Here is a 16,846-nt window from a genome sequence, read left to right on the forward strand (position 1 = left end):
TAGCCACGCTAACCAAAAAGAATTAAGTTCCACGCCACGCGCCGTTCTCTCCAACCCGACCCCCCCCTCCCGGCCCTCCCTGACCACTGGCCCGACATGGCTCAGTCTTCCCGGCAAGGGAGATCAGGAAGGAAAGCATATACATTAATGAGAATTTGGTAGCTTAATCTGGCTGATGGGCACTCTCTGTACATTATGGGATGCCTCATCCTTCACTTGTAGTGTGACTGGGGTGGGAACCTCGAGGGCGCGCCGCAGACACACAAGACATGGGGTAAAACTTGCTCGAGATCTTACCTTCCTTATCGCGGCCTCCAAAATTGCGAAAATACGCCATGTCGCCCACTCGGAATTCAGCAAACCAGCACCCGCAGCTGTAGTGAGCTGCTTCTCCTTGGTGGATCCCACTGATACTTGCTCTCGCCCTCTGCCAATTTTCTCTAATTACTTTAGAAGTAACCAGATCCAAAAGCTAGTCACATATTTCCCACAGGTTGGAAAGTGGCGAATTTGCGTGGTTGTTTGGCTTGACGTGTTTCATGCCCCGTGATACTGAAGGCAAAATTCAACCGCAGGAGGGAGTGATCCCACTTCAATTGCACCTTTTAGTGATAAGTGGAGCTTTCAGATTCCTACTAACCCATTTCGCAAAAGACAGTTGGGAGTAACAAGGGATGGTAGCCACATGATGCATGCCATACCCAAAACAAAATCGGCGACACTCCCGAGAGACAAATTCCTGGGCATTATCAGTAACAAGAGTACCAGGAGGGGCAGAAAGCCAAATTATGTTAGATAGATGCCTAAAGATATGTCACGCAGCCACTCCACTGCCCAGCACTAGCCACACAAAACGTGAAAAGTAACCTACAGCAATAAAAGCGTAACAATAGCCCGCCTGAGTCCATGGAACGGGACCAACATAGTCGATAAGGAGGAATTCCGTAGGGCGTCCAGAACGGGTGCGCTGCAATATCCCGCTGTTACAACCCAAACTAAGCTTCACCTGTCTACATTCATGGCACTGCCTAGCCGTCGTCCTAACATCTCTGTAGAGAGAGTGCCACGTCAGATGCTGTTTAACCTTGTGACAGGGTTTATAAATATCTAAATGCCCACCCAACAAGGATTGATGGTAGTATCTAAAGTTAGCAGAAACAAGATAATAGGATAAACACATTTTCCACTGCCCTTAATCCTTGATCTTTTAATATAAAGTACCGCTTTTAAGTTGGTACCCGGTCACTATCTCTCTGGATTGAAGATGCTAGCCGGCCGTGGTGGCCGAGCGGTTCTGGGCGCTACAGTCTAGAGCGGCGCGATCGATACGGTCGCAGGTTCGAATCCTGCCTCGGGCATGGATGTGTGTGATGTCCTTAGGTTAGTTAGGTTTAAGTAGTTCTAAGTTCTAGAGGACTGATGACCTCAGAAGTTAAGTCCCATAGTGCTCAGAGCCATTTGAACCATTTTTTTGAAGATGCTATTTGACCTGGACTATGCCAGGTCGTAAGCTTGTCGTTGAGCAAGCTCACTAAAAAACCTCAGGCACTCAACCAAGATGACACTGACCTTGGCTTCCCAATCAGTTACGAGCGGAAAACCATTCTCTTCATCCCCAGACTCGAACGTACAGCTCATAGCGTTAGCAGCGAAATACGCGCCACCCATCTTGCATTTTATGGGGCCGTGCTAAGACTCACAAAAGCACCTGATTGTCAGTTACTAAGATGAACTCATGATATTCTAAGTAGAACTTGAACTTCTCTGTACCAAGAAGAATACCGAAGGCCTCAAGTTTATAAGAGTAATACTGACCTCAGTAGCTGTTCAATCATGTGACGCATAAGCAGTGGGTTGACGTTGCCCATCTTGTTCTTGTAAAGAAATGGCTCCTATCCCAGAATTCAAATGGTTCAAATGGCTCTGAGCACTATGCGACTTAACTTCGGAGGTCATCAGTCGCCTAGAACTTAGAACTAATTAAACCTAACTAACCTAAGGACATCACACACATCCATGCCCGAGGCAGGATTCGAACCTGCGACCGTAGCGGTCGCTCGGTTCCAGACTGTAGCGCCTAGAACCGCACGGCCACTCCGGCCGGCATCCCAGAATTCGACACGTTAGTTTTAAAGATAAAGGGTACATCAAAATTGAGCATGGGGGTGTTAGTGAACCTTTCCAGTGCATCGTAGGTAGCCCACTGACTTTCGGTCCACCTTAACTCTTGTCCCTTTCTATGGAATAAATTCTAAAGGACTGCCAGCTCGGAGAGTATATAAACAACCTTACGAACGAAGTTAATCATACCGACAAACCGAGCTACTCCCTTTTTAGTTCCAGGAGGAATAAAATTCTGAATAGCTCGAGTTCGAGTATGGTCCACTACAAACCTCCCTAACGAAACGAAACGTCCCAAAAGATAAATCTCGGAACGTACTAAGTTAACGTTTTAAATACTAAGTTAACGTTTTAAAGTTTACCAGTTAAGCCAGCTTCCCTCAACAATCCCAACCCTTGACAGAGGAGGTCCAAATGTTCGGGAAAAGTCTTTCTGTAATTGACGGCATTCAGACAGTTGTAAACAAACTGGAACTTGATATCACCCGAAAAGAATCGAGCAGGCAGGACAGAACCGCTGCTCCAATGGAAAACTTGAAAAGGACACGACTGAATTCCTACTAGGTTAATTCTGTAACAAATGCTGTCACAGTCTTTGATTCTTCTGCCAGGAAAATTTGACAAAAGGTTTAGTTGAGGTCCAGTACGATGGAATACCTTGCCCTGGCAAACCATATAAAACAATGGCGCAGATCGGGGAAGGAAACCAATTCCAGAACGTCTTTGTTATTCGAAGCACGGTAATCAATGATGGGCCTAACTCCCCCATTAGGTTTTACATAAAAAAACAGGAGAAGCGTAGGGTGAAATGGTTGGTCAGAATACCCGTTCGGCCAACATCTTCTCTACTTCACTTTCGAAGGGGGCAGGAGGTAGGGCGACTGCGCAACAAGTATCTGATCTGTCAGTTGAATACGATATTCGATTTTACTTGTCATTCCTAATTAGTCCGTGAGGACATGAAGGAGTTACCGTAGCAACGTATACACTTGCTGGGCTATCTCCACCGAAAGATGCACCAAAAAAATCTCCCAACACCCTGCACCTGCCGAATTGATCCTGGACTTATGAAAATGCCGACAAAATGAGGGTCTCACAGAAGAGGAAAACCTGAAATAAAAGTGCTCTTGCCCATAATCCAAGACAAGTCCGGTCTTATTAATAAAATCGCAGCCCAGGAGAAAATCAACACTCGAAGCATTAATGACCATGACCTGAATAGGCCATGAAAAGTCATCTATCCTGTGCAATGAACCCACTATGGTAAGCGGCTGCCCACTAACAGTAAATAGTAACTTAGTAAATTTACTAATGGTAAGATGTCAAAGATAACACTCATAACTCAGAGACACTGAGCTTCCTGAGTCTAAAAGACTGTACACTGGCTGCTGATCGATGCTTGCACAAGCATAAGGGAGAGGAGTCAAACCACCCACACTCAGATTATTGCAGGCGCAAGGCATGGAGGAAGAACCACGGCATCTGTTTGACCTCCGGTGTCAGAATTTTGCGCCAATTTAGGTTTTTGGTGGCATGAACAGCAAAATGCCTTGGCTCCCCACAACGGAAACACCGCCCCTGCGCGTGAGCGACATCTTTAATAATGATACTGCTGTCATCCGGAAGACGCCTGACTCCTCCAGCGTGCTCATGCCTGGAATCTGCTTGAACAATGCCATTGACGTCAGAGACCAGACGCTATAAGTCGCGAAATGTGAAGGGCATTTCAGAAAAGCCCGGTAGGCTTTTTCCAAAACAAAATATGCGAGTGATCCTCTTTATTAATGCTCTGCACAAAAGCATCCATCTCCTCCTTTTCTAAAAGCTCCACCTCGAAAGCAACGGCTCCAGTACGCAGTTCGCACATGTAACCAGAAAGAGGTTCATCAACCTGATGCACGCAGAAAAAATATTATTTAATCATCCCTTTCTCGCCGCTTGCCGAAACTCTTTGCCCAAGGATCACTAACCGTAGCTCACATAAATAACACTTATGGGTCACAAACCGGTTGAACATTCAGTTGAAGAACCGTTACACAACGTTACAGAGAACCACAAAAATTTCACCAACTGAGTTACAGTGTCTATAAGAAGATAATAAATTGTCCCCTTAGTGACGTTAAGGAAGGGATTCGTAAATTTGTCAAAACAGGGTTGCCTCATTTGGCATAGTCTGTTCTAGAGGCCAACGTTTTTCCCCTTTACGTTTTTGTTGGGCAGCCCCTCCCCCTTCCCCCCCCCCTCCCCGGGAACCACGTTCCATTCTAAGACGCAGCATTTTCTTTATACAGTTATTATCCCAAGCAGTAATTCATTGACCTTAGCTCTGGTCAGGAGATTAGAAATTACAGACCCCAAATCTTCCACTCAGTTAGACAAACGTGCGATCTGTACCTGCAGACGATAAATTTGCGCGAGAGGGATTAGAACCTGCCACTAAGAACTCAATATTCCTGTTTAAATCCCCGAAAGACGTGGCGGCGCTGGCAAGCGCATCACCGACCTGCCCAATACGCTACGCCGTGACATGCATGAGAGGAGACAGTGCTGCACAGTTAGATGTACATAACTCATTGAGTCCCTTTCTACGCTTTGGCCACGGACTCCCAACTCATATCTTTACTGCTCTTTATTCCACGGCTCCACTCCAAATTACGGTGCAAACTTCCATGTTACCACCTGCAAAGAGTTTCCAAACAAAAAACGTTGTCGCACCAAGGCAAAATAACAAAAGTAATTCACCAAACAAGAAATTATGTTCAGTAAAGGCAGGATAGACTAGAATCCAACCACACTGTGCTACCATTTTGATACAGTATAACAAGGAAGTCAATTAATGAGAGGACATAATCAACAGGTCCTAGTGGAAGGACTGGGTAACAAGTTGAACAACGGTTGTTTCTTTTAAATAATATCGTCACAAAACTAACTGCTACAATACGGTTCACGAATATATTACAAATATTCAGAAGTTCCTTTTTTCTGACAATGAACCATCTCATAGCTGCAACTCTGCAAGAATTGAATATTTCTTTTAAAACATTGCACCATTAGGAAAATTTCATCCACCCTGAGAATTCTAATTTTGTATTACGTTCTAAAAGTGTTACAAGAAGTAGTTAACTAGTTACAGCCATTAAATCTCTTCTTATCAAAACGTTGCAACATTCATTTTGAACATTAATAAAGACGACAAACTGCGGGGACGGACTCCTGACTGGAAATGGAGGAAAAAGGATACTATCAACATGTGTCTGGAAGTGCATCGAGGCCACAGTAGATGGCGCTAACGAATGACAGTTCCTCTGATCACATATGTTAAGTTATTTGGCTATTATAGGGTATGAGATTGACGTAGCGTAATGTAAGCAGCAGAATGGTTCGATATTCATGTCGGTTACAAGCCAAGATGGTGTTTGTGTAAGGGCAAGCAGATGGAAATGTTGGACAGGTATCACAGACACAAATCACATCACACAACATTTCAAGCCCTTTTTGTGTGTTTGTGTCCTTTCAGACAGACGAACGTGCAGGGAGGCGGCGGACTGTACGTCCACCAGATATGGAGCTTGTACTAGGGCCTGTCTCAGTATCCTGTAGAACAAGATCCTCTGGCCGTGCGGTTCTAGGCACTGCAGTCCGGAACCGCGGGACTACTACGGTCGCAGGTTCAAATCCTGCCTCGGGCATGGATGTGTGTGATGTTTAAGTAGTTCTAAGTTCCAGGGGACTGATGACCTAAGATGTTAAGTCCCATAGTGCTCAGAGCCATTTTCTTCAACAAGGTCTTCCAAGTCTGGTGTACGCAAACACCATCTCGGCTTGTTCAAAAAAACGGATACCAGACTATTCTGCTGCTTACAATACGCTGCGTCAGTCACATAGCCTGTAACCCAAGGAGCACACAGCATGAGGTCAGAGGAACAGTCATTCATCAAGGCCGTCTACCGTGCAACCATCCAGCTTTTCCCACAATTTCCAATCCGTAATCCGTCCCTGAAGTTTATCTGTTTTATTAATGTTCATCCTGTATGTACTCTTTATGCTTTAAAAATTTCAGGCAGATCGTTTTACTAAAAGATGTACCTTAGACCACAACCAAACTATGAGGAACCAGCCCACTGTGGTATAAGGATGCTAGATCGCAGAAGGCACATTACACTCCGAGGTAAATCTCGGGCACCGATCTGTGGCGACAAGGAGTGAAGTTAATATTTGTTCAACTGAAACTTACATAAAGACTCTCTTAAATAAAACAGGACTCAAACAACAGTTCACTGGCCCGTCCCAAAAGACACTGTACTCAAGGCTACAGCAGAAGCAGGTATGAGAAATTTACCCACATAAAAGCACGAACACTAACCTCCAAAAAGTTTCATATTACAGTTAATCACTCTTCCAAAACGATGCAAAATACCGGTTACCTCACATGTGATAAATAATCGGCTAAAAAAATGTAAGTTAACCATGCCAACAAGTAACAAACTTTTCAGTATGTCCAAAGGTTTACTCAGGCAACCATTAACTAAAACTTGACGAGAATTACAAGTTACTAATGCTTCCGCACAACAGTTGTTACTACTATGAAGAGGAGCTGCCTGATTGATAAAAAAGGTTACACAGTTAAAGTATAAAATAACACATACAGGTCCTCAAAGGCACTGTACCTCTCAATTCGAGAGTGAGGGGACAAATGGGAATACGTGTACACAGGGGGAATAAATGTACACAGAATACAAATACACAGAATAAAACTCAAGTGCATACTGTGAACACAATACCTAGTTTCTCTTCCAGACGGTTGTTACCGTCGAATTAAGGGAAGCAGGGGATTAGGATCGCAGGGAAACAGAACTTATGTTAAGATAATCAAAAGGATCACATCTAACCGTTTCACTCCGAAGATTCTGTGTCAATGAGTAAGATCGCAGGTTGGTCACGTTATGTAAGAGCTATCTGAAGCCAAAACTTGTTGTTGTTCAGTCCTGAGACTGGTTTGATGCAGCTCTCCATGCTACTCTATCCTGTGCAAGCTTCTTCATCTCCCAGTACCTACTGCAGCCTACATCGTTCTGAATCTACTTAGTGTATTCTTCTCCTGCTCTCCCTCTTCGATTTTTACCCTCTACGCTGCCCTCCGGTACTAAATTGGCAATCCCTCGATGTCTCAGAACATGTCCTACCAGTCGATCCCTTCTTCTAGTCAAGTTATGCCACAAGCTCCAGTTCTCCCCAATTCTATTCAATACCTCCTCATTAGTTATGTGATCTACCCATCTAATCTTCAGCATTCTTCTGTAGCACCACATTCCGAAAGGTTCTATTCTCTTCTTGTCTAAACTATCTATCGTCCACGTTTCACTTCCATACATGGCTACACTCCATACAAATACTATCAGAAACGACTTCCTTACATTTAGATCTATACTCGATGTTAACAAATTTCTCTTCTTCAAAAACGCTTTCCTTGCCATTGCCAGTCTACATTTTATATCCTCTCTACTTCGACCATCATCAGTTATTTTGCTCCCCAAGTAGCAAAACTGCTTTACTACTTTAAGTGTCTCATTTCCTAATCTAATTTCCTCAGCATCACCCAACTTAATCCGACTACATTCCATTATCCTCGTTTTGCTTTTGTTGATGTTCATCTTTTACCCTCTTTCCAAGACACTGTCCGTTCAGTTCAACTGCTCTTCCAAGTCCTTTGCTGTCTCTGACAGAATTAAATGTCATCGGCGAACCTCAAAGTTTTTATTTCTTCTCCATCGATTTTAATACCCACTCCCAACTTTTCGTTTGTTTCCTTTACTGCTTGCTCAATATACAGATTGAATAACATTGGGGATAGGCTACAACCCTGTCTCACTCCCTTCCCAACCACTGCTTCCTTTTCACACCCCTCGACTCTTATAACTGTCATCTACTTTCAGTATTCATTGTAAATAGCCTTTCGCTTCCTGTGTTTTACCCCTGCCACCTTCAGAATTTGAAAGAGAATATTCAAATCAACATTGTCTAAAGCTTTCTCCAAGTCTACAAATGCTAGAAACGTAGGTTTGCCTTTCCTTAATCTTTCTTCTAAGATATGTCGTAGGGTCAGTATTGGCTCGCGTGTTCCAACATTTCTACGGAATCCAAACCGATCTTCCCCGAGGTTGGCTTCTATCAGTTTTTCCATTCGTCTGTAAAGAATTCGCGTTAGTATTTTGCAGCTGCGACTTATTAAACTGATAGTTCGGTAATTTTCACATCTGTCAATATCTGCTTTCTTTGGGATTGGAATTATTATATTTTTCTTGAAGTCTGAGGGTATTTCGCCTGTCTCATAGATCTTGCTCACCAGATGGTGGAGTTTTGTCAGGACTGGATCTCCCAAGGCTGTCAGTAGTTCTAATGGAACGTTGTCTACTCCGGGGGCCTTGTTTCGACTTAGGTCTTTCAGTGAGCTGTCAAACTCTTCACGCAATATCATATTTCCCATTTCATCTTCATCTACATCCTCTTCCATTTCCATAACATTGTCTTCAAGTACATCGCCCTTGTATAGACCCTCTATATTCTCCTTCCACCTTTCTGCTTTCCCTTCTTTGCTTAGAACTGGGTTTCCATCAAAGTTCTTGATATTCATGCAAGTGATTCTCTTTTCTCTAAAGGTCTCTTTAAGTTTCCTGTAGGCAGTAACTATCTTACCCTTAGTGAGATAAGCCTCTACATCCTAACATTTGTCCTCTATCCATCCCTGCTTAGCCATTTTGCATTTCCTGTCGATCTCATTTTTGAGACGTTTGTATTCCTTTTTGCCTGCTTCATTTACTGCATTTTTATATTTTCTCCTTTCATCAATTAAATTGAATATCTTTTCTGTTACCCAAGGATTTCTACTAGCCCTCGTCTTTTTACCTATTTGATCATCTGCTGCCTTCACTATTTCATCTCTCAAAGCTACCCATTCTTCTTTTACTCTATTACTTTCCCCCATTCCTGTCAATTGATCCCTTGTGCTCTCCCTGAAACCCTGTACAACCTCTGGTTCTTTCAGTTTATCCAGGTCCCATCTCCTTAAATTCCCACCTTTTTGCAGTTTTTTCAGTTTTAATCTACAGTTCATTACCAATAGATTGTGGTCAGAGTCCACATCTGCCCCTGGAAATGTCTTACAATTTAAAACCTGGTTCCTAAATCTCTGTCTTGCCATTGTGTATTCTATCTGATATTTTCTAGTATCTCCAGGGTACTTCCATGTATACAACCTTCTTTCATGATTCTTGAACCAAGTGTTAGCTATGATTAAGTTATGCTCTGCGCAGAATTCTACCAGGCGGCTTCCTCTTTCATTTCTTAGCCCCAATCCATATTCACCTACTATGTTTCCTTCTCACCCGTTTCCTACTCTCGAATTCCAGTCACCCATGACTATTAAATTTTCGTCTCCCTTCACTACCTGCTTAATTTCTTTTATCTCATCATACATTTCATCAATTTCTTCGTCATCTGCAGAGCTAGTTGGCATGTAAACTTGTACTACTGTAGTAGGCGTGGGCTTCGTTTCTATCTCGGCCACAATAATGTGTTCACTATGCTGTTTCTAGTAGCTTACCCGTACTCCTATTTTTTTATTCATTATTAAACCTTCTTTTTTAATGTAATCCATTATGGAGTCGAGGTAGCAGTTGTCGTTAGACTGGTTATCACTGTTAGCATTCAACCGCGATTCTTATACATATTTTAACAACGCGTTTCAAGAGACAATGCTCTCATCATCAGGTTGTAAAGTCTATGTCATGAAATTAAACGGACTAAAAAGACAAAATACCATCACAAATAGTTGGGAAGTCCATAGAGTAAAACAGAATTAAAAGTATATTGGACTGTGGGTCCTCGTCTTACATTGAAGTTGTTGACACAAGTCAATGGCCGTCTCATAGCTACCAGATATGCTGTCGCACTGCGCCGGCTCGGGAGCTGTTGTGGACTGACGTGCCTAGGTGTTGTGGCGTCGTTACAGCCGTGTGCTTGACGGTAACGCTATGCTATTGGGCTCCTGATTTCCTTATTGCATTGGTCTGCCTTCGTTAGCCTCTCGCAACTCCGTCAGCGACATGCTACAAGTTTAAAGTCGCATGCCTGCCCTAAAATAATTCTAAAAACCCGCTAAAAAATCTCATTTCTTTAAAATTATCTTGTACATTTAGGATATTGCTTTGTTTCTTTTCATGGATAGCTATCTCGAATTCCTCTAGTAAATCAAGTTTCCTCCCTTTCTTTTCTACATGCAATATTTCTACGTTCTCTTCTATGCTATTAAGGGGAAGGTCTGTTTCATATATATGGTTCGCAACAGCTGATTTGTCATAATTTCCTAACCTGAACGCATCTTTATGTTCTTTATACCGGATCGTGAATGATCTTCCTGTCTGCCCTATATATTTTGCATCACAAGTTCTGCACTGAATCTTATAAACTCCCGATCTTTCAAACTTATTTCTCTTCTCGCCAATATCGTGCTTAAGGCTATACCTCATTAGGTTATTAGTCTGAAGAGCTATTTTGACATCGTATGGCTTAAAAATATTTGCTATCTTTTGTGAGACTTTTCCGTAGTATGGCATCGTGATAATTTTCGCTTTCTCTCCATCAGGTTTATTCTTTTTGCGCTTATTACTTTTCCGTAACAGTTTTTTAACCATATCTGTTCTGTAACCGTTATTCATCGCTATTCTCTTAACGGTATTAATTTCAGTCTCCCTATCTTTTTCACTCGTAGGTATATTGGCTGCCCTATGCACGAGACTACGGAAAGCAGCTTCTTTATAAGCCTGCGGATGGCATGAATCATTCGAGATCACGGCATCAGTCGTAGTTTGTTTTCTATAAACGGAGAATTCATGTTTGTTGCCCTGCTTTTTTATATTCAGGTCCAGGAACTGTAAACAATTGTCAGTTTCATACTCCACGGTAAATTCTATTTCATTATGTGCGTCGTTGTACTTTTTTACTATTTCCTCAATGTCCTCACGGGAACCATCGACAAGTAACAGAGTGTCGTCTACATAACGTTTGTAATAAACAATTTTATCCGTAATGTTATCGTCAGAATTTAGAACTTTATCTTCAAGGTCATTGATAAAAATGTCCGCCATAGTTCCTGAAATACTGGACCCCATGGCTAGAGGACGCCATCATCATTTAATCATACAGTAAAGCTGCATGCCCTCGGGAAAAGTTACGGCTGTAGTTTCCCCTGGCTTTCAGCCGTTCGCAGTACCAGAACAGCAAGGCCATTTTGGTTATTGTTACAAGGCCAGATAATCATCCAGACTGTTGCCCCTCTTCAGGAACCACACCTTTGTCTGGCCTCTCAACAGACACCCCTCCGTTGTGGTTGCATCTACGGTACGGCTATCTGTATCGTTGAGGCACGCAAGCCCCCCCACCAACGGCAAGGTCCATGGTTCAGGGGGGGGGGGGGCGGAGGGGGGGGAGCCATAACGTATAATTAAATTTTTCCAGAGACATTTAAGTCTCATCTTCATCTACGACCTACGTCGTCACTATTGCCAGGGCTCTCTGGCATTGGAATAGCACTGCTGCGTTGGACGTAATGCGGAAGTCCTGTACCACAGGTGATCTTACATTTTCCCCAAGACATTTATGTCTTATCTTTATCTACGATAATTATGGAAGCAGGGCACAAATTTTAACTCATTTCTTCTGCTTCTGTTGGGCTTGTGTTGAGGAGGGCACTCGACTTGTGTAGTTTGTGCAGCAATAGTGATCAGTGCTGCGATGGTGTAATAATTAGCTCTTCTGCCTAGTAAGTAAGAAGACCCGGTTTCAAGTCATTTCTTCTGCTTCCATCATTATCGTAGATGAGGCCATATCACTCAGTCACCTCGGAAACTGAGCCCACAGGAGCACGAGCAGTATAAAGCCAACAATACAGTGTCACTATGATCCGGCCACTCAGCTCGTTTTGCAGATGACGAAAATGTAAAATAAAGTTACGCTTATCAGAAAATATTTCTTCCGAAACTCTATCCTCTTAACAAGCTTGTGGATGAACGGAAACTTATATGACTGCTGACGCTACGCCAATGCTGCTAATGTCGTGAGTGGACGTTAAGGCATAACATAGCAGCACTGGAAGAAATTTACGTCGTGAGAGGCTTTACAGAATGGTTCAACGTGAGACGGACATTTGTAATTGTTTTCTCATAGGACGTTTCTCGGAGTACTGCAGCCCCGAAGTACGTGTGTAGCTGGAGCGTTCTACCTGCTGCTACATAGAGGCACAGGCTCATCCCTGTAAAAACTACAATGTCGATCACTGTCCGCTGGGATGTTGCACTAGGGAAGCAACCACCGAAGTTCATCCAAAGCCAGCAGCGTTTATTGGTCCATTTCGAAGCGTTCGGACATCTGAGTGGCCCAAGATGGTTGACTTTAACGTAATTCAGATCATATATTAGGTTATTAAAATAAAATATTTGACGAGAAGGCGAAGAATGGATGTAAGATTGTTACGGGTTGTCCGACCCCACAGAATATCATTCACCACCTCTGCATAAGATTATGTAACGGGCGTATCCTAATTAATAGCGGAAACGGGAGTATTGATACCATACGGTAATAAAAAGTGAAAACCTTACAGTAAAAGCATGGGTCATTACGAGCCGTTTGCGTGATAGCGTCTGTTTATGAGGCGCCACTGATTTCAATGTGAAATATTGTCCTACTTAGTACAAATGTACTACCAATGCCAACTTTGGATGCAGTGTCTACCTAACTAGCTGCAAATTTCACTTTTTATAATGTGGCAGATACATGAAGGGACGCCGGTACATTTTGCTACATCTAATGTACCAGTACGATTCTAAACAAATAGTTGACGCACAGCCTGTACCTTGGGTTGTAAGTCAACCTGAAAATTCTCCAAATATTTCTGTATAGGTCATCTAAAAAGTGTTCAGAGCGCCAGAACTGTGGCAGCAAATTACGCAGTCTTGTTAATGTTTGCTAAATGATCTGGAGTTCTTCATAACTCACTGCAGAGAAGGCGGCAGTATTACATTAAAATGCGAGGACGAGACGTGGAGCACATTTGTCAACAGGTACACTGCACAGTAGGTTGCAATATATAATGCACTATAGCAATACTATATATATATCCCTTATGATAGACAATGGGTTAAATTACAGCTCAATTAAATGGAGACTTAACTGGAAACTTCACAAGTGAAATACATTTGTACTAACTCGAACAACATTTCGTACTGAATTCTGTCACAGCTCATAACCACACGTTCGCAGTTACCTCGCAGTTACTGAAACAAGCAACAATAAAATTCCAGAATGAGATTTTCACTCTGCAGCGGAGTGTGGGCTGATATGAAACTTCCTCCCAGATTAAAAGTGTGTGCCCGACCGAGACTCGAACTCGGGACCTTTACTTTTCGCGGGCAAGGGCTCTACCAACTGAGCTACCGAAGCACGACTCACGGCCGCTACTCACAGCTTTACTTCTGCCAGTATCTCGTCTCCTACTTTCCAAACTTTACAGAAGCTCTCCGGCGAACCTTGCAGAACTAGCACTCCTGAAAGAAAGGATATAGCGGAGACATGGCTTAGCCACAGCCTGGGCTAAGCCTGTGTCTAAGCCATGTCTCCGCTATATCCTTTTTTTCAGGAGTGCTAGTTCTGCAAGGTTCGCAGGAGAGCTTCTGTAAAGTTTGGAAGGTAGGATACGAGATACTGGCAGAAGTAAAGCTGTGAGTAACGGGCGTGAGTCGTGCTTCGGTAGTTCAGATGGTAGAGCACTTGCCCGCGAAAGGCAAAGGTCCCGAGTTCGAGTCTCGGTCGGGCACACAGTTTTAATCTGCCAGGAAGTAACAATAAAATTTATATTCTTCCTTCCCACAAATGTTTGGCTGTTAATTTCCGAATATGTGCCGCTTTTCGAGTATGTGGTTAGGCAGGACGACGGTTGAAATTGCTACGAGTTAAACGTGGAGCATTAACATTCATATTCTTCCTTGTCACTAAGTCGATAGCCGATCATGCATTGGTCGATGCTGCTCGTGACGTCAAAATGACGTCAGATTTGCAGAAACTGTTGTGAAACGAGCGAACGTTACCCGCGCCTGTCATCCCGAAAAACTATATTACTTTGTCAGTATAGGGATTCCTCGCTAATTTTATATCTGCTCGGAGATTTCAGTATCACTGAAATGAGTCATGAAGAAAAATAATACTAATTTAGTCTGTTGACGAGACTGCAACTCTTATAATGTACGAATGCATTTCATTAGGAAATAAATAGTGTCAGTGGTTCAGTCAATTTCCTGTTTACGAATGCTTAATACAGAACCATTTCTGAACATTACTAAGTTAATTAATGCGAAAAAAAGAGTGCACAGGATTATTTAACAAGGCATTAGCTCTGCTGTGATTGTTCTTTACACTTTGTCACGTCTCTCGTTCTTTTCTGGCATGCATTTTCAGTTAGTAAGAGAATAATAATTTATTCTTTTGCGGCACATATTAGAACCCACATTTTAGTTGAAGTCCGACAGATACCATTACACTCACTGTCGTAGAGTATTCAGTAAATTCGAAAAGACTGCCACCAGTTAAGACAAAGGCGGAGCATAATATTGATTTTATTTCACACGCATTTGTGAAACAGTGCGGCACGTTATAACATATCCTTTAATTCTGTTCCTTCCTTTTGTCAGTGCTTTTTACATGCTTTTCATCGACGATTCTGTGCAGAGCCTCCTCGTTTACCTTAACAGTCCATCTAATTTTCAGCTTTCTTTCTTCATCTCAAACTCTTCGATGATTTTCATTTCCGGTTCCTTCATTGTCCATGATTTAGTCACATACGATGCTGTGAGCCACATGTACATTCTCAGATATTTCTTCACCAAGTTAAGACCAAATTTGGTCAGACTTCTTTTGACCAGGAATGCCCTGTTTACTTGTGCTAATCTGCTTCTTATGTCCTCCTTGCTCCGTTCATTAGACGTTAATTTGCTTTCAAGACAGAAGATTCCTTCACTTCATTTACATCGTGGTTTTAGTTTTGATGTTAAGTACGTCACTAATTTCATTTCGCTACCGCTCATTAATATCTTCCATCTTAGGTTTACTTTCGATCCATTTTGCGTGCTGAGAAGATTGTTATTTCACTCAGTATGCCCTATAAGTTTTCCTCTCTTTCACTGAGAACAGTAATGTCATCAGATTATCCTATCACTGATATTCTTACTCGGTGAATGGAACGCATTTCTAATGTACCATTTATTTCCGTCATTGCTTCCTCGCTGTACATATTTATCATTAGGGAAGAAAGACTGCATCTCTGTCTTACACTCATTACCCGAAAACCTAGCTGCTGGTCTTCCATGTTTACTGTTCTTTAAGCTTCTCACACGTATATTACTCCTCTTTTCCTGTAGCTCAGTCCTACCTCTCCGCGAACTACAAATATCTCAAACCATTTTATGTTGTACATCGTTTTTTCTTGGAAATCCTATGAAATTGTTTTGATTTTGCTTAAATCAGTCTTCTATTACAGGGCACAACGTCAGAATTGGCTTTTCGGTGCATTTGTTTTCTAAAGCTAAGCTAATCGCCATCTGAAAGATTCTTAGTTTAAATGTCCATACATCTTAGCATCGTTCCACACAGAAACATAGAAACAAGAGCTGTTAGGTCGATCATGCGTGCATTCTCGGATTTATCTTCGGAATTGTGTGTATGGAATTTTTCCAAGTGATAGTGTGTCTCGAATGTCACTGATTGTACTCACCACCCTGAACAGTCGTTTGGTTGACATTTCCCCAATAATTGTAAAACTTCCAAAAGAATGTTAATTAGCTCTTCAGCCTTATTTGATTGCTGGTCTTCCAAAGCTCTGGATCACGTAAGTCTTCGAAATCGACTTTCATTTCGTCTTTTATCACGTCAGCAGACAGTTCTCCCCATCTCATAAAGGCCTTCAGTGTATTCTTTGCATTCGTACGTTCTATCCTCGTCATTTAATACCTTAATTCAATCACCACTCAGTTTTTTCCTGTGGAGGCTGCGCAAGTATAACCGACTCACTTCGGGTGCACAGTCGCAAACATTTCCCTCACACTGAAACTCTGTAACTCATATTCCAAAAGAACAACAAAGCTCTTTACACACCAATCCAGCTCCGAAGTCAGTGCCAGGGCCTATACGGAGCAATGTTCTCAAAACAAAAGACTTCTCAGAGCCCCTTGATGAGGCTGTAGATATGTAGAGATATCAAGTATTTCCCCCTAATTTTATATTCCGACATAACTGTCACAAAGATAAGTTAAATGTTTATTTGACACTACAATAGTGAAGCCATAGTCACAGTACAGAAAATTTTTCTTTAAATGGAAGATGGGCTGCATTATCGGTTTCAACGAAGTACGTCGTCATTTTCAAACCTGAAACATCAATTGGAGAATATACAGGGTGTTACAAAAAGGTACGGCCAAACTTTCAGGAAACATTCCTCACACACAAATAAAGAAAAGATGTTTTGTGGACATGTGTCCGGAAACGCTTAGTTTCCATGTTAGAGCTCATTTTAGTTTCGTCAGTATGTACTGTACTTCCTCGATTCACCGCCATGATTTCATACGGGATACTCTACCTGTGCTGCTAGAACATGTGCCTTTACAAGTACGACACAACATGTGGT

This window comes from Schistocerca piceifrons, chromosome 1, assembly GCF_021461385.2.
Source record: "Schistocerca piceifrons isolate TAMUIC-IGC-003096 chromosome 1, iqSchPice1.1, whole genome shotgun sequence".
Classification (NCBI taxonomy): domain Eukaryota; kingdom Metazoa; phylum Arthropoda; class Insecta; order Orthoptera; family Acrididae; genus Schistocerca; species Schistocerca piceifrons.